The following is a 22475-nucleotide window of genomic DNA, read 5'->3' as shown; positions in this document are numbered from 1 at the left end:
AATAATAATAATAATAATAATAATAATAAAATAATAATAATAATAATAATAATAATAATAATAATAATAATAATAATAATATATAGGATAATATAGAATAATTACGTCCATATAGAATAGTATAAAGTAATAGTATCCAAATAGAATAGTATACAATATTAATATCTATATAGAATAACATCCCTATAGAATATAATAGACTAATAATCCCCCTATAGAATAGTGTAGAGTACCGTACTACTATCACAGGTCGGGGTTATCAGACACTCGTGACCTTTTGCCCCTTCCTCCTAAATTTTACATTTCCCGATATAAGTGGCTGGAAACATTAAGCTTTGAACAAAATGGTGGGAATCCCTCCGTGACCTCAAAAGTGTAGAAGGACCTCTCCCAATATCCGCTCTATGGGGCGAGGGGATCGGTTTGGGTTATTTTATGTCCCTTTAAATAATAATAAAAAAATATTTTAAAAAAATCAGAAAACTCAATAACGTGACACTATATAATCCTGACACTATGGTGGACTATATATGAAGAAACTGATAACTAACCAGAAGTCCTAGGGGTCGTCGTCCACATTGGGAGTTGTAGTGGCGGCCATATTACAGATTTGTTAAGGCCTCGACTCCCACAAGGCATGAAAAATTCACAATTTTTTTTTTTTTTATTAAAATCGGGGGGGGGGGGGTGCATAAAATAAAAATTTGCAACTTTTTTCTCTGATGTTGTCTCTGAAATTTTCCTGACTTAGTCCAATGAGCTGCAGGCGCACGGCCGGTGTCTGGACCTGGTCATACATGAGGCGCCCCCTCTGCCAGTCAGGAGATGCGCCGACCCCCTGTAATCTTACAAGGTACCAGTGACATATATGGGGGGGATGAAGTCACTTATTAATATAACAATCCTGACAATAAAATATAGCGACAACTTCACCTGCGCAAACTTTGCACCGTTTTGTGTCCACAGCTCCCCTGCAGATCTGTCCGCCTCCATGTGTCCTCTGACCCCGCAGTCTTATTAATGTCCTGACCCCCCCCCCCTCATGGTCCTCTATGTAAGTAAGGTACAGATGGATTGGACGGCAGCCTGACTACACAGAGTGTGCCTGTAGTCTGTTACTATGGAAACACAGGACTGTTCGTAAAGCTGAACCTGTACATTTATGTCGGATACAAAAGAGCAATAACAGACGGGCTGCAAAACCGAGATACAAAGAAATATCCGGAGCAAAGGTGACAATGTGAACTGTACCTGAGCTCAGAGAGGCCCCCAATGGTGGAAAGTACAAGGTGCAGGGTCAGCACTACACACACACACATATATATACTGTATATAGTCTCTACTTAACACTTCATATCCTGTGTAGTCTTAGGTTCCTTTTTTATGACACATATATAGTCTTACTTTCCACTTTCTGCAATGTATATACTGTATATATATATACATATATATACATACTAGCCTCTGCCCACAACTTCGTCTGCGTGTTGTTGGCGTCGATGGTCCGCCTATATTCAGCAAATTGTTGCCGTCGATGGTTTGCCTGCTCTGGCGTTTCAGCAGCTCTTAAGCTGGCCTGATGCTGAACTTGTTCCTCACACAGTGCCTGTGATTGTTCCAGCATCTCTGCAGCTCGCTGGGACACCATATAATGAGCATGTTGTTGGCATTGATGATCCCCCTGAGCTCTGCTTGAGGAGAACTCTGTGACTTCTGGCTCCTCCATAGCTCAACGTATTTTAGAGTTTTGGGACAAATTAGATTTTCTTTTTACCGGTATGTTAAAATTGGCAAACTGCTAGTTTGGATTATGACTAAGGCCCCACGGGCTGTAAACGCAGTGATAAAGCGCTGTGGGGAGAACTGCCGCGTGATCACATTGCGGTTCTTTCCACAGCGCTTTTAAGAGAAAGTTCACAGAGTTTTCCTCTGCGGACTTTCTCTTAACATTATATCTATGGTAAAGCTGCCAGCGTTTCCGTAGATATAATTGACATGCTGCGATTTGCAAAGCCGCAACGGCTTTGCAAATCGCAGTGTGTCCGCGCTGCGATCTTTTCTACAAAGTGGGGATGGGATTCGCATGAATCCCATCCACTTTGCCTGCACTGTACAACACCGCGATTTTTCCCGCAGCGATGATGTCAAATCGTGGCGTTTACGTCCCGTGGGGCCCAGGCCTAAAGGTATTTTCCCATCCAGTGTGTCAGCATGTTGCCTGGAGCAGATCAGATGATATGCAGATGCTTGTACAGAATGGAGTGAGCATTAACTGAGTGTTTACACAGAGACGACAGACCTGCCTTTATCAGACCCTGAGATAAGAGCAGTGTAATACAGTATGTGAACATAAATTCATAACAGTCATGAAGTCATGTCATTTACTGGGATAAAAAGTAGCCAATGTGTTGATCGAGGTTACAAACTATCTATGTGACAAATTTCATCCAAACTCATTCATCCATTTTTGCGTGATTGAGGAACAAACATCCAAACCAAACTTTCACACGTATAATATTAGTAGGATAGAATTGACACTGGCGGCCTCTGCCCTGTGCCCGGTGTAATAATAAGGTATAATAAATCACATTAGTTAATAACCTGCACACTAGCCATCCATGACATCACTGGTCACATGTTGTAAGTTTGTGACCTCCCCCCTGGACTGACCACTCCGGAGCAGATAGCAGACAGATTCCTGGCCGGACTTGCTGGGAAATTCGGCTTTTTCCTCCGCTGTGGTAGAAGGAATAATTTTCCTTTCCTTGCGGGGTGTTTATGAGTGGTAGATAAATCTCGGGCCGCGGCGGCCGCCAGATGCCGTCTCAACCTTCTGATATTAGTTACATATTTTATACTCGGGGGATTCGCACTCAGGACCGAGGTCACTTTGCGCACGGAAACAGGACGATATAATGTACGGTTCTGCCGCGGTGGCTGCTCGGCCATTTTTCCAATAAACGCTTGTTCCCCAGACACCAGATTTAATGTGTCCCATAAATAAGGGGATGGGGGGGGGGGGGGGGGTGTTCTGGTAAAGTCTCTGGCCCCGGAGCGTTACCAATGTAAACCTGCAGGATTTATGACCTCCCCCCCCAACATATTGGGCTTAATAACAACTCATTTTACGGATCCCTGAGAAGATCGATGAGAGCGGAAGAAACGGATCAGGCGCTACGGAGAAGGAGTGGGGAGTCATGCACAGCTGAGGGTTTGTTACAAATGTATCCAGTCTAGACAATGCTCTGTGAGCTCCACACAGCGGCAGCTGCTATACATGAGTGTGCAGTCCAGGCTGTGCAGCTCACAGAGCATTGTCTTCTTTTCTCCTGAGAGTTTGTTACCAGGGGCGTAACCTCAGGAGGTGACCGGGCCCTGGAGGCTAGGGGGGCCCAAAGGCCTCATCACAGCATAATATAACACCAGCACATGGTGCGCGGGGGGATCTAGTGACGTCTACGATCTAATAATTTGCTACAATGTATCAGTATGAAGTCCAGGCTATTGAGCTCACAGAGCATTGTCTATACTGGATACAATGCAGTGCATACAATCTAGACAATGCTCTATACACAGCTCTCTGCTGCTTTGTTACAATGTATCAGTCTAGAGTTCTCCTTTAGGATAGCTTCACATCTGCAGAATCTGACGAAAATCGATGGAGAGCAAAGTCTTGCATAGAGGATTTTTCTCTTTGTGGGTTTCAGTATAAAAATGGTGGAAATGATCGTCTATAAGTCTGCGGGTGTCCACGGGTACCTGTTGTTTTAGTGGACGGGCTAGCCTGATATGGATAAACCTGCCGGGGGATGGGCAAGGTGTGAGCGGCATCTGCCATGAGTATATCGCCTGTCAATGTGACTGCTCCCGACTTCTTTCTGTCTATTGACATCCTATTAAAGGGACGCTCTGCCCATAATCTATTGGGCGACATTACACCCACAGTGACTGCTCCAGTGATGTATCCGGGTGTAACCCTTCCCTCTCCGGCCCTGCGGACGTCTCGTTCTCGCTGCTGGGATATCGTGTTCTTGTACGGAGAAGATCTCTGACATCCTAGCAGTCCCCAGACACGTCTACGGCTTGGATGGCGCTCAGAAAGTATTTGCCCCCGGGCCCCGATCTGCAGGAGACCCTCAATCTGTGGTCAGGACATGGTCACGGGGCCTTTCATTTACATGACCTTGTGTTCAATGTCCTGACTCAGAGTGACCTCAGCGTGACCACCAATTATACAGGCGCACCGACACCGCACCGGCAACAGGGGGCAAACCACACGAAACATCAGAGCCGCGCAAATCACATATACACCGTATACCCGGACCATAGAGAGACAGCCATGAAGATAGCCCAGCTGTGTATCTGACTGATCGTATATAATACTGTATACTGAGCTGTGTATCTAATCCTATCCTGTGTGATACTGTATACTGAGAGGTGTATCTAATCCTATCCTGTGTGATACTGTATACTGAGCTGTGTATCTAATCCTATCCTGTGTGATACTGTATACTGAGCTGTGTATCTAATCCTATCCTGTGTGATACTGTATACTGAGAGGTGTATCTAATCCTATCCTGTGTGATACTGTATACTGAGAGGTGTATCTAATCCAATCCTGTGTGATACTGTATACTGAGAGGTGTATCTAATCCTATCCTGTGTGATACTGTATACTGAGCTGTGTATCTAATCCTATCCTGTGTGATACTGTATACTGAGCTGTGTATCTAATCCTATCCTGTGTGATACTGTATACTGAGCTGTGTATCTAATCCTATCCTGTGTGATACTGTATACTGAGAGGTGTATCTAATCCTATCCTGTGTGATACTGTATACTGAGCTGTGTATCTAATCCTATCCTGTGTGATACTGTATACTGAGCTGTGTATCTAATCCTATCCTGTGTGATACTGTATACTGAGCTGTGTATCTAATCCTATCCTGTGTGATACTGTATACTGAGAGGTGTATCTAATCCAATCCTGTGTGATACTGTATACTGAGAGGTGTATCTAATCCTATCCTGTGTGATACTGTATACTGAGCTGTGTATCTAATCCTATCCTGTGTGATACTGTATACTGAGCTGTGTATCTAATCCTATCCTGTGTGATACTGTATACTGAGCTGTGTATCTAATCCTATCCTGTGTGATACTGTATACTGAGCTGTGTATCTAATCCTATCCTGTGTGATACTGTATACTGAGCTGTGTATCTAATCCTCTCCTGTGTGATACTGTATACTGAGCTGTGTATCTAATCCTATCCTGTGTGATACTGTATACTGAGCTGTGTATCTAATCCTATCCTGTGTGATATAGTCTGCTGAGCTGTGTATCTAATCCTATCCTGTGTGATACTGTATACTGAGCTGTGTATCTAATCCTATCCTGTGTGATACTGTATACTGAGCTGTGTATCTAATCCTATCCTGTGTGATACTGTATACTGAGCTGTGTATCTAATCCTATCCTGTGTGATACTGTATACTGAGCTGTGTATCTAATCCTATCCTGTGTGATACTGTATACTGAGCTGTGTATCTAATCCTATCCTGTGTGATACTGACTGCTGAGCTGTGTATCTAATCCTATCCTGTGTGATACTGTATACTGGGCTGTGTATCTAATCCTATCCTGTGTGATACTGTATACTGAGCTGTGTATCTAATCCTATCCTGTGTGATACTGTATACTGAGCTGTGTATCTAATCCTATCCTGTGTGATACTGTATACTGAGCTGTGTATCTAATCCTATCCTGTGTGATACTGTATACTGAGCTGTGTATCTAATCCTATCCTGTGTGATACTGTATACTGAGCTGTGTATCTAATCCTATCCTGTGTGATACTGTATACTGAGCTGTGTATCTAATCCTATCCTGTATGATACTGTATACTGAGCTGTATCTAATCCTATCCTGTGTGATACTGTATACTGAGCTGTGTATCTAATCCTATCCTGTGTGATACTGTACACTGAGCTGTGTATCTAATCCTATCCTGTGTGATAGCCTCTTCTTCATGCTGTGAATGTCTAGAGATAGTTGTGCATTTTGCATTTTATAGCTGGGGTGCCCCTGTATAATGCTTCATGGTCGGGGTGGCCCCATATATCGCTCTATATAATGTTATGTTGTTGGCGTGCCCCCATATATCAACCGGTATAATGTTACATGGTTGGAGTGCTGCTATAATATTACTGGTATAATGTTATATGGTCAGGGATCCCCCATACATCGCCCTGTATAATGTTATATGGTCAGGGTCCCCCCCATACATTGCCCTGTATAATGTTATATGGTCAGGGTCCCCCCCCATACATTGCCCTGTAAGATATTACATGGCTGGAGTTATGCTATAATATTGCTGGTATAATGTTATATAGACAGGGTCCCCCCCATACATTGCCCCGTAAGATATTACATGGTCGGGTCCCCCCCATACGTCACCCTGTATAATGTTATATGGTCAGGGTCCGTCCCCCCCATACATCACCCTGTAAGATATTACATGGTCGGGTCCCCCCCATACATCGCCCTGTATTATATGTATATCTCGTGTTCTCTGTACAAATGTCATTATCTTTACTTTTAGCAAAAGCCACAAAGAGAACGGAGGGCGGAGCCTAAAAATCCCAAAATATCAAACCACAGGGCCCGGCCGCAGAGGGGCCACAGCCCACAGGACAGAAAAAGCAGAGTGACCGAGGGGCAGCCAGAGGTCACCGCCACCGTGTAACCCCTTCATCTCCAGATTACTCGGCACGCTGCTCCGGCATGCTGGGAGTTGTAGTGTCACAACATCTGCGGTGTCCATGGTTACTAACAATTAACCCTTACTGCCCATATGGCATATTACATTACATACTGAGACACAGCTCCAAATCCCCTGCACCGAGAGGTCCTGAATAACATCCTGCCCGCCGGCAGCCGCCACTAGGGGGATCTCAAGAGCCGACTGAAGACCGATTTACTACTGACCCCGCTGAACCCGACTCCAACCCCTACTAGACCTGGGGAGGAGCAAATAAACTCCGCCCACAATCCAAGACCACCTGCACCACTGGTGTGGCCCCTGCAAGGGTTAATTATCATCCAAACCATCAGGGATTAACCCTCTCCATTCCACCCCAGAATTCAGGCCTCACAGAAGGGTTAACTGATCCAGAGCCGTGTCCCCTTTAAGCAGTACGAGCTTTCTCTCCTGTCCGGGGGGGATTGGTAAATGAAAGAAGCCGCCGGCGGCTGCCAAGACGCGCTCATACTGTACGGAATTCATGGGCCGTCACCGCGCAGAACAATGATGTGCCGAGCGATGGGCTAGACACCGGAGAGATTGGAAAGCATGGAGAAGCTGCCCGGAATGAGCAGATCCATCAGCGGCCGACGTCTCCTGACACCAGATGACGAGGACGCGGCCAGGGAGCGCCGCCATCTTATTAGGATTATTGTTATTTGTTATAGGAGACTTTCCAGGTAAATGTCCACACTGCGCCGAGATCTGGAAACGTCTCAAAAACACGAGGAGCGATCGCCCTGGAACTGGCCGCAGCCGTCACGCTGCCTGGATTATGGCGGACATCATGGAAGAGCGGTATCCAGGAGAAGGAGCGGCGAGAAGAGGAGACCTGTATCAGGAATACAGAGGAAGCGGTATAGCCAGAGGGACACCGTATATAGAGGGAGCGGGACAGCGTATATAGAGGGAGCAGGACACTGTATATAGAGGGAGCGGGACAGCGTATATAGAGAGTGAGCGGGACAGCGTATATAGAGGGAGCAGGACACTGTATATAGAGGGAGCGGGACAGCGTATATAGAGGGAGCGGGACAGCGTATATAGAGGGAGCGGGACAGCGTATATAGAGGGAGCAGGACACTGTATATAGAGGGAGCGGGACAGCGTATATAGAGGGAGCAGGACACTGTATATAGAGGGAGCGGGACAGCGTATATAGAGAGTGAGCGGGACAGCGTATATAGAGGGAGCGGGACAGCGTATATAGAGGGAGCGGGACAGCGTATATAGAGGGAGCGGGACAGCGTATATAGAGGGAGCGGGACAGCGTATATAGAGGGAGCAGGACAGCGTATATAGAGAGTGAGCGGGACAGCGTATATAGAGGGAGCGGGACAGCGTATATAGAGAGTGAGCGGGACAGCGTATATAGAGGGAGCAGGACAGCGTATATAGAGGGAGCGGGACAGAGTATATAGAGGGAGCAGGACACTGTATATAGAGGGAGCGGGACAGCGTATATAGAGGGAGCAGGACACTGTATATAGAGGGAGCGGGACAGCGTATATAGAGAGTGAGCGGGACAGCGTATATAGAGGGAGCAGGACAGCGTATATAGAGGGAGCGGGACAGAGTATATAGAGGGAGCAGGACACTGTATATAGAGGGAGCGGGACAGAGTATATAGAGGGAGCAGGACACTGTATATAGAGGGAGCAGGACAGCGTATATAGAGGGAGCGGGACAGCGTATATAGAGGGAGCAGGACAGCGTATATAGAGGGAGCGGGACAGAGTATATAGAGGGAGCAGGACACTGTATATAGAGGGAGCGGGACAGCGTATATAGAGGGAGCGGGACAGCGTATATAGAGGGAGCGGGACAGCGTATATAGAGGGAGCGGGACAGCGTATATACAGAGTGAGCGAGACAGCACATCTATAGAGCGAGCGGGACACCGTATACAGAGGGAGTGGGACAGCGTATATAGAGGGAGCGGGACATCCTATATAGAGGGAGCGGGACAGCGTATATAGAGGGAGCGGGACATCCTATATAGAGGCATCACGACAATGTTTAGAGAGGGAGCATCATATATAGAAGGAGTGAGAAACTTTATATAAAGGGAGCAGGACACCGTATACAGAGGGATTGGGACATCGTATATAGAGGGAGCAACACACTCATAGGGACACTGTATATAGAGGGAGAGGGACACTGTATATAGAGGGAGAGGGACGCTGTATATAGAGGGAGAGGGACGCTGTATATAGAGGGAGAGGGATGCTGTATATAGAGGGAGAGGGATGCTGTATATAGAGGGAGAGGGATGCTGTATATAGAGGGAGAGGGATGCTGTATATAGAGGCAGGGTCTTAAAGGGCTCTTCCGGACAAATGTTATTGGATAGGTCAGAATATCAGATCTGTAGGGATCGCGGGGATCAGCTGTTCTCAGCAGCCGCTATACAGTGCGCAGAGCCGGAGCAGCAGAGCGGACATCGCCACCTACATTTCATTTCCGCTGAAAACCCTAAAGTGACAGAATATCCATCACATTAGAAAACAGAACAAAAACCAAAGCCCACAATCCCCCCTCCCCCCATCCCGGTCCCCCTGCGGAGTCACCACCGCCACCTCTTATGTTCCTCAGTCCTCGACATTATACAGCTGGTAGAGGACCCTGCCATTAGGGGGCGCTGCTGCCATGGAGGGGGGTAATGGGGCTGTGCAATGTTTAGGCAGGTGGTACATGGTCCATCCACATGATGCCCAGATACATTGCTCACAGCCATGATGGCGAACCAATGGAACGTGTGCCAGAGAGGGCACTCAGAGCCGTCGCCCAGATCGCTCACTAATGGGGAATCCAGTACAGGTGAGCGATCGCTGCTCTCAGCTGTATGTGGCTGCAAATGCACACAAAGCTAAAAGCTGTCAGTGTAGGCCGGAGGTCTGCGCAACCGTGGCCTACACTGATTACAGAGTATAACCTCGGCCCCGACGCAGGCGCGATGACGTAAGTGCAATAAGAAGAAGAAGGACCCCCGGCTGCTCTTCATGGGACTTCAGGTAAGTATAATACTGTGTGTGCGTATGGGGAGGGGGGTACTGTGGAGCATATAATACTGTGGGGGCTACTTGTGGAGCATATAATACTGTGGGGGGACCAAAGGTAATGCATATAATACTGTATGGGGGGCTACTGTGGAGCATATAATACTGTGGGGGGATACTGTGGAGCATATATTACTGTGGGGGGATACTGTGGAGCATATAATACTGTGGGGGGATACTGTGGAGCATATATTACTGTGGGGGGATACTGTGGAGCATATAATACTGTGGGGGGGCTACTGTGGAGCATATAATACTGTATGGGGGGGCCACTGTGGAGCATATAATACTGTGGGGGGATACTGTGGAGCATATAATACTGTATGGGGGGCCACTGTAGAGCATATAATACTGTGGGAGGATACTGTGGAGCATATAATACTGTGGGGGGCTACTTGTGGAGCATATAATACTGTGGGGGGACCAAAGGTAATGCATATAATACTGTATGGGGGGCTACTGTGGAGCATATAATACTGTGGGGGGATACTGTGGAGCATATAATACTGTGGGGGGATACTGTGGAGCATATAATACTGTGGGGGGGCTACTGTGGAGCATATAATACTGTATGGGGGGCCACTGTGGAGCATATAATACTGTGGGGGGATACTGTGGAGCATATAATACTGTATGGGGGGCCACTGTGGAGCATATAATACTGTGGGGGGATACTGTGGAGCATATAATACTGTATGGGGGGCCACTGTGAAGCATATAATACTGGGGGGGACCGAAAGTGGAGCATATAATACTGTGGGGGGGCTACTGTGAAGCATATAATACTGGGGGGGACCGAAAGTGGTGCATATAATACTGTGGGGGGACTAAAAGTGGTGCATATAATACTGTATGGCGGGCCACTGTGGAGCATATAATACTATGTGGGGTCACTGTGGAGCATATAATACTGTCGGGGGGCCACTATGGAGCATATAATACTGTGTGGGGACCGAAAGTGGAGCATATAATACTGTATGGGGGTTGGGGGGCCACTGTGGAGCATATAATACTGTGTGGGGTCCCCCTCACTATTTATATCATACAGTATGTGTTTTATAGCAGACGTGATATTAGTACAGGCTGTAATAACATTGCTCGGTCACTATAAAACAGATCTTGTGCGATGTTAATAGTGAGCATTAATTGTACAAAAGTACCAAACACAGAGACCTTCACCTCAGTACAAAGTTGTTTGTATTATGGAAAGCTCTGTAAAGCCCTATTCACACGACTGGATTTTGCAGGTCCATAACTGTCCACAATTGTGGATCCGCAGATTATTAAGGTTAAATTGATGTGTTGGGACTTTACAATAATTTAGTGGGTTTTGGGTTGCAGTTTGGGCCCTCGGTCTCCCCATCACTGGCTTAGAGCATCACAGTGCCCCTGCCATAGCACCCCCTGGTGGTCACTCACCTGTTGTACTTTCTTAGACACTTTTGCACAACAGCTTGTGTATGGAGAGGCTCTGACTAGACGGGGGAAACTTGTGTGAATCATTTTGTGAATATTCATGAGGCTCACCTGAAAGTTCTGCTTCATTCCCAATCAGAAGTGTTATTATTACCTTCTGGGGTCTGAAGAGAGTAGAAGACGGATTTGTGGCTCCCGAACCCCTAAAATGTTCAGCCGAAACTAAAATTGTTGGAAAATTGACAATGACTGTTTGCTGTGATCCGGTTCACTCATCTCTAGCTCAGACCCAGTTCTCCACCATCATGATTTGTCCCTTGTCAATGTTGTGGTCATCCTTATGCTTGCCCATATTTCCCGCTTCCAGCACACAGTGGGAGGGGTTTTCGGGGGTGTGGCTTACAGTAGGTGGAGTTTTCCAAAATATTCAATTCATAAAATTAAATCTTCGAGTAATGTGATGGTCTACAGGTCACGCCCCCTATTTACTGGTCAAAAAATCTGGATAAAGGCCAGGTTCTCTATGCAGCACCCCTACATATTTACACCGGATTGTCCCACACAGTATAATGTCCCCTTAGTGAGTCCCCACGATAACAATGCCTCCTTAGTGCCTATGCTCACTAACAGTGCCCACTTACAGCCTCCACTTACTAACCGTGCCTCCTTAGGGCCTGTGCTCACTAACAGTGCCCACTTACAGCCTCCACTTACTAACCGTGCCCCTTAGGGCCTGTGCTCACTAACAGTGCCCACTTACAGCCTCCACTTACTAACCGTGCCCCTTAGGGCCTGTGCTCAATAACAGTGTCCCCTATGCAAACCCTTAGTGCCTTATTAAGATAAGATAAGATAGTCCCACCATGGGGACACTCTGTGTGTTACAGCAGCAGGATAATACAGTAATAATATAAAATACAAAAAGCTCCACCGTAAAGACATCACAGTGACAGTAGGTGCAGATAAAAGATAAAGGTGAAGAAGACAGTAGGAAGGAAATCACAACGTCTCTGTAAGAAAAGCTCTGAGCTTAGTCTGGTGTTGGTTGTGCCGCCGAACCGCAGCTGGAGGAAAGATTTCTGATAGATGCTTCTCACATTTAGGGTGAAGCAGTCGGTCACTGACAGTACTGCCCAGCGCTATCATGGTCTCATACGTGAGATGGGAGCTGTTCTCCAGCATGGAGCTCACCACGGACAGTGTCTCCTTCTAGTATCTCTGCTCACCAACATTGGCCCCTTAGCACCTTGACTAATTAACTAAGTGCCCCTTTAGTGAATCGCCTTAGTAATAGTTCCCCTTTAGTTCCTCTGCTCAGTGTTAATTCCTCTGCTCAGTGTTAGTTCCCCTTTAGCTCCTCTGCTCCGTGTTAGTTCCCCTTTAGTTCCTCTGCTCAGTGATAGTTCCCCTTTAGTTCCTCTGCTCGGTGTTAGTTCCCCTTTAGTTCCTCTGCTCGGTGTTAGTTCCTCTGCTCAGTGATGGTTCCCCTTTAGTTCCTCTGCTCGGTGTTAGTTCCCCTTTAGTTCCTCTGCTCGGTGTTAGTTCCTCTGCTCGGTGTTAGTTCCCCTTTAGTTCCTCTGCTCGGTGTTAGTTCCTCTGCTCAGTGTTAGTTCCCATTTAGTTCCTCTGCTCGGTGTTAGTTCCCCTTTAGTTCCTCTGCTCGGTGTTAGTTCCCCTTTAGTTCCTCTGCTCGGTGTTAGTTCCCCTTTAGTTCCTCTGCTCGGTGTTAGTTCCCCTTTAGTTCCTCTGCTCGGTGTTAGTTCCCCTTTAGTTCCTCTGCTCGGTGTTAGTTCCCCTTTAGTTCCTCTGCTCGGTGTTAGTTCCCCTTTAGTTCCTCTGTTCGGTGTTAGTTCCCCTTTAGTTCCTCTGCTCGATGTTAGTTCCCCTTTAGTTCCTCTGCTCGGTGTTAGTTCCCCTTTAGTTCCTCTGCTCGGTGTTAGTTCCCCTTTAGTTCCTCTGCTCAGTGTTAGTTCCTCTGCTCAGTGTTAGTTCCTCTGCTCAGTGTTAGTTCCTCTGCTCAGTGTTAGTTCCCCTTTAGTTCCTCTGCTCAGTGTTAGTTCCCCTTTAGTTCCTCTGCTCAGTGTTAGTTCCCCTTTAGTTCCTCTGCTCAGTGTTAGTTCCCCTTTAGTTCCTCTGCTCAGTGTTAGTTCCCCTTTAGTTCCTCTGCTCAGTGTTAGTTCCCCTTTAGTTCCTCTGCTCAGTGTTAGTTCCCCTTTAGTTCCTCTGCTCGGTGTTAGTTCCCCTTTAGTTCCTCTGCTCGGTGTTAGTTCCCCTTTAGTTCCTCTGCTCAGTGTTAGTTCCTCTGCTCAGTGTTAGTTCCCCTTTAGTTCCTCTGCTCAGTGTTAGTTCACCTTTAGTTCCTCTGCTCAATGTTAGTTCCCCTTTAGCTCCTCTGCTCAGTGTTAGTTCCTCTGCTCAGTGTTTGTTCCCCTTTAGTTCCTCTGCTCAGTGTTAGTTTCTCTGCTCGGTGTTAGTTCCCCTTTAGTTCCTCTGCTCGGTGTTAGTTCCCCTTTAGTTCCTCTGCTCGGTGTTAGTTCCCCTTTAGTTCCTCTGCTCAGTGTTAGTTCCTCTGCTCAGTGTTAGTTCCCCTTTAGTTCCTCTGCTCAGTGTTAGTTCACCTTTAGTTCCTCTGCTCAGTGTTAGTTCCCCTTTAGTTCCTCTGCTCAGTGTTAGTTCACCTTTAGTTCCTCTGCTCAATGTTAGTTCCCCTTTAGCTCCTCTGCTCAGTGTTAGTTCCTCTGCTCGGTGTTTGTTCCCCTTTAGTTCCTCTGCTCGGTGTTTGTTCCCTTTAGTTTCTCTGCTCGGTGTTAGTTCCCCTTTAGTTTCTCTGCTCGGTGTTAGTTCCCCTTTAGTTCCTCTGCTCGGTGTTAGTTCCCCTTTAGTTCCTCTGCTCGGTGTTTGTTCCCCTTTAGTTCCTCTGCTCGGTGTTTGTTCCCCTTTAGTTCCTCTGCTCGGTGTTTGTTCCCCTTTAGTTCCTCTGCTCGGTGTTTGTTCCCCTTTAGTTCCTCTGCTCGGTGTTTGTTCCCCTTTAGTTCCTCTGCTCGGTGTTTGTTCCCCTTTAGTTCCTCTGCTCGGTGTTTGTTCCCCTTTAGTTCCTCTGCTCGGTGTTTGTTCCCCTTTAGTTCCTCTGCTCGGTGTTTGTTCCCCTTTAGTTCCTCTGCTCGGTGTTTGTTCCCCTTTAGTTCCTCTGCTCGGTGTTTGTTCCCCTTTAGTTCCTCTGCTCGGTGTTTGTTCCCCTTTAGTTCCTCTGCTCGGTGTTTGTTCCCCTTTAGTTCCTCTGCTCGGTGTTTGTTCCCCTTTAGTTCCTCTGCTCGGTGTTTGTTCCCCTTTAGTTCCTCTGCTCGGTGTTTGTTCCCCTTTAGTTCCTCTGCTCGGTGTTTGTTCCCCTTTAGTTCCTCTGCTCGGTGTTTGTTCCCCTTTAGTTCCTCTGCTCGGTGTTTGTTCCCCTTTAGTTCCTCTGCTCGGTGTTTGTTCCCCTTTAGTTCCTCTGCTCGGTGTTTGTTCCCCTTTAGTTCCTCTGCTCGGTGTTTGTTCCCCTTTAGTTCCTCTGCTCGGTGTTTGTTCCCCTTTAGTTCCTCTGCTCGGTGTTTGTTCCCCTTTAGTTCCTCTGCTCGGTGTTTGTTCCCCTTTAGTTCCTCTGCTCGGTGTTTGTTCCCCTTTAGTTCCTCTGCTCGGTGTTTGTTCCCCTTTAGTTCCTCTGCTCGGTGTTTGTTCCCCTTTAGTTCCTCTGCTCGGTGTTAGTTCCCCTTTAGTTCCTCTGCTCGGTGTTAGTTCCCCTTTAGTTCCTCTGCTCGGTGTTAGTTCCCCTTTAGTTCCTCTGCTCGGTGTTTGTTCCCCTTTAGTTCCTCTGCTCGGTGTTTGTTCCCCTTTAGTTCCTCTGCTCGGTGTTTGTTGCCCTTTAGTTCCTCTGCTCGGTGTTTGTTCCCCTTTAGTTCCTCTGCTCGGTGTTTGTTCCCCTTTAGTTCCTCTGCTCGGTGTTTGTTCCCCTTTAGTTCCTCTGCTCAGTGTTTGTTCCCCTTTAGTTCCTCTGCTCAGTGTTTGTTCCCCTTTAGTTCCTCTGCTCAGTGTTTGTTCCCCTTTAGTTCCTCTGCTCAGTGTTTGTTCCCCTTTAGTTCCTCTGCTCAGTGTTTGTTCCCCTTTAGTTCCTCTGCTCAGTGTTTGTTCCCCTTTAGTTCCTCTGCTCAGTGTTTGTTCCCCTTTAGTTCCTCTGCTCAGTGTTTGTTCCCCTTTAGTTCCTCTGCTCAGTGTTTGTTCCCCTTTAGTTCCTCTGCTCAGTGTTTGTTCCCCTTTAGTTCCTCTGCTCAGTGTTTGTTCCCCTTTAGTTCCTCTGCTCAGTGTTTGTTCCCCTTTAGTTCCTCTGCTCAGTGTTTGTTCCCCTTTAGTTCCTCTGCTCAGTGTTTGTTCCCCTTTAGTTCCTCTGCTCAGTGTTTGTTCCCCTTTAGTTCCTCTGCTCAGTGTTTGTTCCCCTTTAGTTCCTCTGCTCAGTGTTTGTTCCCCTTTAGTTCCTCTGCTCAGTGTTAGTTCCCCTTTAGTTCCTCTACTCAGTGTTTGTTCCCCTTTAGTTCCTCTGCTCAGTCTTAGTTCCCCTTTAGTACCTCTACTCAGTGTTAGTTCCCCTTTAGTACCTCTACTCAGTGTTAGTTCCCCTTTAGTTCCTCTACTCAGTGTTAGTTCCCCTTTAGTTTCTCTGCTCAGTGTTAGTTCCTCTTTAGTTCCTCTGCTCGGTGTTAGTTCCCCTTTAGTTCCTCTGCTCGGTGTTAGTTCCCCTTTAGTTCCTCTGCTCAGTGTTAGTTCCTCTGCTCAGTGTTAGTTCCTCTGCTCAGTGTTAGTTCCTCTGCTCAGTGTTAGTTCCCCTTTAGTTCCTCTGCTCAGTGTTAGTTCCCCTTTAGTTCCTCTGCTCAGTGTTAGTTCCCCTTTAGTTCCTCTGCTCAGTGTTAGTTCCCCTTTAGTTCCTCTGCTCAGTGTTAGTTCCCCTTTAGTTCCTCTGCTCAGTGTTAGTTCCCCTTTAGTTCCTCTGCTCAGTGTTAGTTCCCCTTTAGTTCCTCTGCTCGGTGTTAGTTCCCCTTTAGTTCCTCTGCTCGGTGTTAGTTCCCCTTTAGTTCCTCTGCTCAGTGTTAGTTCCCCTTTAGTTCCTCTGCTCAGTGTTAGTTCACCTTTAGTTCCTCTGCTCAATGTTAGTTCCCCTTTAGCTCCTCTGCTCAGTGTTAGTTCCTCTGCTCAGTGTTTGTTCCCCTTTAGTTCCTCTGCTCAGTGTTAGTTTCTCTGCTCGGTGTTAGTTCCCCTTTAGTTCCTCTGCTCGGTGTTAGTTCCCCTTTAGTTCCTCTGCTCGGTGTTAGTTCCCCTTTAGTTCCTCTGCTCAGTGTTAGTTCCTCTGCTCAGTGTTAGTTCCCCTTTAGTTCCTCTGCTCAGTGTTAGTTCACCTTTAGTTCCTCTGCTCAGTGTTAGTTCCCCTTTAGTTCCTCTGCTCAGTGTTAGTTCACCTTTAGTTCCTCTGCTCAATGTTAGTTCCCCTTTAGCTCCTCTGCTCAGTGTTAGTTCCTCTGCTCAGTGTTTGTTCCCCTTTAGTTCCTCTGCTCGGTGTTTGTTCCCTTTAGTTTCTCTGCTCGGTGTTAGTTCCCCTTTAGTTTCTCTGCTCGGTGTTAGTTCCCCTTTAGTTCCTCTGCTCGGTGTTAGTTCCCCTTTAGTTCCTCTGCTCGGTGTTTGTTCCCCTTTAGTTCCTCTGCTCGGTGTTTGTTCCCCTTTAGTTCCTCTGCTCGGTGTTTGTTCCCCTTTAGTTCCTCTGCTCGGTGTTTGTTCCCCTTTAGTTCCTCTGCTCGGTGTTTGTTCCCCTTTAGTTCCTCTGCTCGGTGTTTGTTCCCCTTTAGTTCCTCTGCTCGGTGTTTGTTCCCCTTTAGTTCCTCTGCTCGGTGTTTGTTCCCCTTTAGTTCCTCTGCTCGGTGTTTGTTCCCCTTTAGTTCCTCTGCTCGGTGTTTGTTCCCCTTTAGTTCCTCTGCTCGGTGTTTGTTCCCCTTTAGTTCCTCTGCTCGGTGTTTGTTCCCCTTTAGTTCCTCTGCTCGGTGTTTGTTCCCCTTTAGTTCCTCTGCTCGGTGTTTGTTCCCCTTTAGTTCCTCTGCTCGGTGTTTGTTCCCCTTTAGTTCCTCTGCTCGGTGTTTGTTCCCCTTTAGTTCCTCTGCTCGGTGTTTGTTCCCCTTTAGTTCCTCTGCTCGGTGTTTGTTCCCCTTTAGTTCCTCTGCTCGGTGTTTGTTCCCCTTTAGTTCCTCTGCTCGGTGTTTGTTCCCCTTTAGTTCCTCTGCTCGGTGTTTGTTCCCCTTTAGTTCCTCTGCTCGGTGTTTGTTCCCCTTTAGTTCCTCTGCTCGGTGTTTGTTCCCCTTTAGTTCCTCTGCTCGGTGTTTGTTCCCCTTTAGTTCCTCTGCTCGGTGTTTGTTCCCCTTTAGTTCCTCTGCTCGGTGTTTGTTCCCCTTTAGTTCCTCTGCTCGGTGTTAGTTCCCCTTTAGTTCCTCTGCTCGGTGTTAGTTCCCCTTTAGTTCCTCTGCTCGGTGTTAGTTCCCCTTTAGTTCCTCTGCTCGGTGTTTGTTCCCCTTTAGTTCCTCTGCTCGGTGTTTGTTCCCCTTTAGTTCCTCTGCTCGGTGTTTGTTGCCCTTTAGTTCCTCTGCTCGGTGTTTGTTCCCCTTTAGTTCCTCTGCTCAGTGTTTGTTCCCCTTTAGTTCCTCTGCTCAGTGTTTGTTCCCCTTTAGTTCCTCTGCTCAGTGTTTGTTCCCCTTTAGTTCCTCTGCTCAGTGTTTGTTCCCCTTTAGTTCCTCTGCTCAGTGTTTGTTCCCCTTTAGTTCCTCTGCTCAGTGTTTGTTCCCCTTTAGTTCCTCTGCTCAGTGTTTGTTCCCCTTTAGTTCCTCTGCTCAGTGTTTGTTCCCCTTTAGTTCCTCTGCTCAGTGTTTGTTCCCCTTTAGTTCCTCTGCTCAGTGTTTGTTCCCCTTTAGTTCCTCTGCTCAGTGTTTGTTCCCCTTTAGTTCCTCTGCTCAGTGTTTGTTCCCCTTTAGTTCCTCTGCTCAGTGTTTGTTCCCCTTTAGTTCCTCTGCTCAGTGTTTGTTCCCCTTTAGTTCCTCTGCTCAGTGTTTGTTCCCCTTTAGTTCCTCTGCTCAGTGTTTGTTCCCCTTTAGTTCCTCTGCTCAGTGTTTGTTCCCCTTTAGTTCCTCTGCTCAGTGTTAGTTCCCCTTTAGTTCCTCTACTCAGTGTTTGTTCCCCTTTAGTTCCTCTGCTCAGTCTTAGTTCCCCTTTAGTACCTCTACTCAGTGTTAGTTCCCCTTTAGTACCTCTACTCAGTGTTAGTTCCCCTTTAGTTCCTCTACTCAGTGTTAGTTCCCCTTTAGTTTCTCTGCTCAGTGTTAGTTCCTCTTTAGTTCCTCTGCTCGGTGTTAGTTCCCCTTTAGTTCCTCTGCTCGGTGTTAGTTCCCCTTTAGTTCCTCTGCTCGGTGTTAGTTCCCCTTTAGTTCCTCTGCTCAGTCTTAGTTCCCCTTTAGTACCTCTACTCAGTGTTAGTTCCCCTTTAGTTCCTCTACTCAGTGTTAGTTCCCCTTTAGTTCCTCTGCTCAGTCTTAGTTCCCCTTTAGTACCTCTACTCAGTGTTAGTTCCCCTTTAGTTCCTCTGCTCAGTGTTAGTTCCCCTTTAGTTTCTCTGCTCAGTGTTAGTTCCTCTTTAGTTCCTCTGCTCAGTGTTTGTTCCCCTTTAGTTCCTCTGCTCAGTGTTTGTTCCCCTTTAGTTCCTCTGCTCAGTGTTTGTTCCCCTTTAGTTCCTCTGCTCAGTCTTAGTTCCCCTTTAGTTCCTCTGCTCAGTGTTTGTTCCCCTTTAGTTCCTCTGCTCAGTGTTTGTTCCCCTTTAGTTCCTCTGCTCAGTCTTAGTTCCCCTTTAGTTCCTCTGCTCAGTCTTAGTTCCCCTTTAGTACCTCTACTCAGTGTTAGTTCCCCTTTAGTTCCTCTACTCAGTGTTAGTTCCTCTTTAGTTCCTCTGCTCAGTGTTAGTTCCCCTTTAGTTCCTCTGCTCAGTGTTAGTTCCCCTTTAGTTCCTCTGCTCAGTGTTAGTTCCCCTTTAGTTCCTCTGCTCAGTGATGGTTCCCCTTTAGTTCCTCTGCTCAGTGTTAGTTCCCCTTTAGTTCCTCTGCTCAGTGTTAGTTCCCCTTTAGTTCCTCTGCTCAGTGTTAGTTCCCCTTTAGTTCCTCTGCTCGGTGTTAGTTGCCCTTTAGTTCCTCTGCTCAGTGTTAGTTCCCCTTTAGTTCCTCTGCTCAGTGTTAGTTCCTCTGCTCAGTGTTAGTTCACCTTTAGTTCCTCTGCTCAATGTTAGTTCCCCTTTAGCTCCTCTGCTCAGTGTTAATTCCCCTTTAGTTCCTCTGCTCAGTGATAGTTCCCCTTTAGTTCCTCTGCTCAATGTTAGTTCCCCTTTAATTCCTCTGCTCGGTGTTAGTTCCCCTTTAGTTCCTCTGCTCAGTGTTAGTTCCCCTTTAGTTCCTCTGCTCAGTGTTAGTTCCTCTGCTCAGTGTTAGTTCCCCTTTAGTTTCTCTGCTCAGTGTTAGTTCCCCTTTAGTTCCTCTGCTCGGTGTTAGTTCCCTTTAGTTCCTCTGCTCGGTGTTTGTTCCCCTTTAGTTCCTCTGCTCAGTGTTAGTTCCCTTTAGTTTCTCTGCTCAGTGTTAGTTCCCCTTTAGTTTCTCTGCTCAGTGTTAGTTCCCCTTTAGTTCCTCTGCTCAGTGTTTGTTCCCCTTTAGTTCCTCTGCTCAGTGTTTGTTCCCCTTTAGTTCCTCTGCTCAGTGTTTGTTCCCCTTTAGTTCCTCTGCTCAGTGTTAGTTCCCCTTTAGTTTCTCTGCTCAGTGTTTGTTCCCCTTTAGTTCCTCTGCTCAGTGTTAGTTCCCCTTTAGTTCCTCTGCTCAGTGTTTGTTCCCCTTTAGTTCCTCTGCTCAGTGTTAGTTCCCCTTTAGTTCCTCTGCTCAGTGTTTGTTCCCCTTTAGTTCCTCTGCTCAGTGTTAGTTCCCCTTTAGTTTCTCTGCTCAGTGTTTGTTCCCCTTTAGTTCCTCTGCTCAGTGTTTGTTCCCCTTTAGTTCCTCTGCTCAGTGTTAGTTCCCCTTTAGTTTCTCTGCTCAGTGTTAGTTCCCTTTAGTTCCTCTGCTCAGTGTTAGTTCCCCTTTAGTTTCTCTGCTCAGTGTTAGTTCCTCTTTAGTTCCTCTGCTCAGTCTTAGTTCCTCTTTAGTTCCTCTGCTCAGTCTTAGTTCCCCTTTAGTTCCTCTGCTCAGTCTTAGTTCCCCTTTAGTTCCTCTGCTCAGTGTTTGTTCCCCTTTAGTTCCTCTGCTCAGTCTTAGTTCCCCTTTAGTTCCTCTGCTCAGTCTTAGTTCCCCTTTAGTACCTCTACTCAGTGTTAGTTCCCCTTTAGTTCCTCTGCTCAGTGTTAGTTCCCCTTTAGTTCCTCTGCTCAGTCTTAGTTCCCCTTTAGTTCCTCTGCTCAGTCTTAGTTCCCCTTTAGTTCCTCTGCTCAGTCTTAGTTCCCCTTTAGTTCCTCTGCTCAGTGTTAGTTCCCCTTTAGTTCCTCTGCTCAGTGTTAGTTCCCCTTTAGTTCCTCTGCTCAGTGTTAGTTCCCCTTTAGTTCCTCTGCTCAGTCTTAGTTCCCCTTTAGTTCCTCTGCTCAGTCTTAGTTCCCCTTTAGTTCCTCTGCTCAGTCTTAGTTCCCCTTTAGTTCCTCTGCTCAGTGTTAGTTCCCCTTTAGTTCCTCTGCTCAGTGTTAGTTCCCCTTTAGTTCCTCTGCTCAGTGTTAGTTCCCCTTTAGTACCTTTAACATCAGGGCACGATGGGCAGACGGGATAACTATTAGAATACTTCTTGCCACTTCGCTTTTCCAGGACAAATATTTGGCACCACTATTGAAAAATAGGGAAAAATGACTATAAATCTGAGACTGTACAAGAAGCCTGATCTACCCAACCCCGACAGGCAGCGTTGTCACCAAATATCAGTGGTTGTACCAGTGTATATATTACTATATATGTCTGGGGTCTGTGACTGACAGGACCAACCACCTGGTGTCAGGTATGGCGGCCACTACTGTGCACAGCCCGTATATACACCGTATACACACCTATAGGGCACTGTCAGGATCCAGGCTGAGGCAGTAAAGTCACTTTAGCTCTTGTGACGTCTGGAAACACTTTCTGGATTAGATCTGATAATTGTAGAATCATTGACTTACTCTTCTATTAGTCGGGAAAGTGCGGGGGGCCGGAAATATCTGACTAATGGGGGCTCAGGTGCAGCGCAGAAACCTTACATATCTCACAGACGTCTGAAGAAATGGTCAGATACTGGGAAAATACAAAAGGAAAAGTCTAAAAAGATTGAAAAGTAAGAACTTTATATGAGAGTAAAATACAATGTATCGAATAGAGAAGATATAAAGGAAATACTGAGGAGTCTTCTAAGATAGAATGTATCAAACAGAGAAGATCAGTAAATACTGAGGAGTCTTAGAATAAATTACTAAGATAATAGACTGAAGTATAAATATTTTTTCTTTGCTTCTCGGAGGATTTCTAGGATTTCACAGTTTTTCACCTTCAGGTTTTCAAGGGAAAAAAACACAAACGTCGGAGACAAATAAGAGAGGAGACGACTTCATCACGTCTCAGAGCGGGGAAAGGACGAGGTTTCTCCAGCAGGAAATGTCAGGAATTCCAGTTTGATCTGCGGCTTCTGCCCCACTTATTTATAAAACCTCTGACTCTGGAGATCGAGGGGGAATTAATCCCGGGGTGAGGGGTATTAGCGGCAGGGGGGGGGGGAGGGGCACGACATCTTGTTTGTCAATTACTGAGCCCCAGGGTCACAGACTCTACCGAACACGTCCTCAGAATAATAGAATAAATCCCAGTGGATTGTCAGCTCTACAGACCAGAGATCGAGTCACATTATAGGTCTATTGAACACATCAGACTGGACGAGGGAATATTCACAGGTTTAGATCCTGAGCAAAACTAATAACATGAAAGGAAAAAAATATAAAAAAAAACATAATATTTAAGATTAAAAGAAAAACAAAACAAAAAAGGAAAAAGTAATAAATATATTGTATCAAAAAGAGAAAAAATAACTATAATAATAGTAATAATAATAGTAATTATAATAATAACAATGATAATAAATAAGCAAACAAAAAAAAGAATAACAGC

Source organism: Leptodactylus fuscus, chromosome 2 (assembly GCF_031893055.1).
Source record: "Leptodactylus fuscus isolate aLepFus1 chromosome 2, aLepFus1.hap2, whole genome shotgun sequence".
Taxonomy (NCBI): domain Eukaryota; kingdom Metazoa; phylum Chordata; class Amphibia; order Anura; family Leptodactylidae; genus Leptodactylus; species Leptodactylus fuscus.
Note: the sequence above shows the minus strand (reverse complement) of the source record.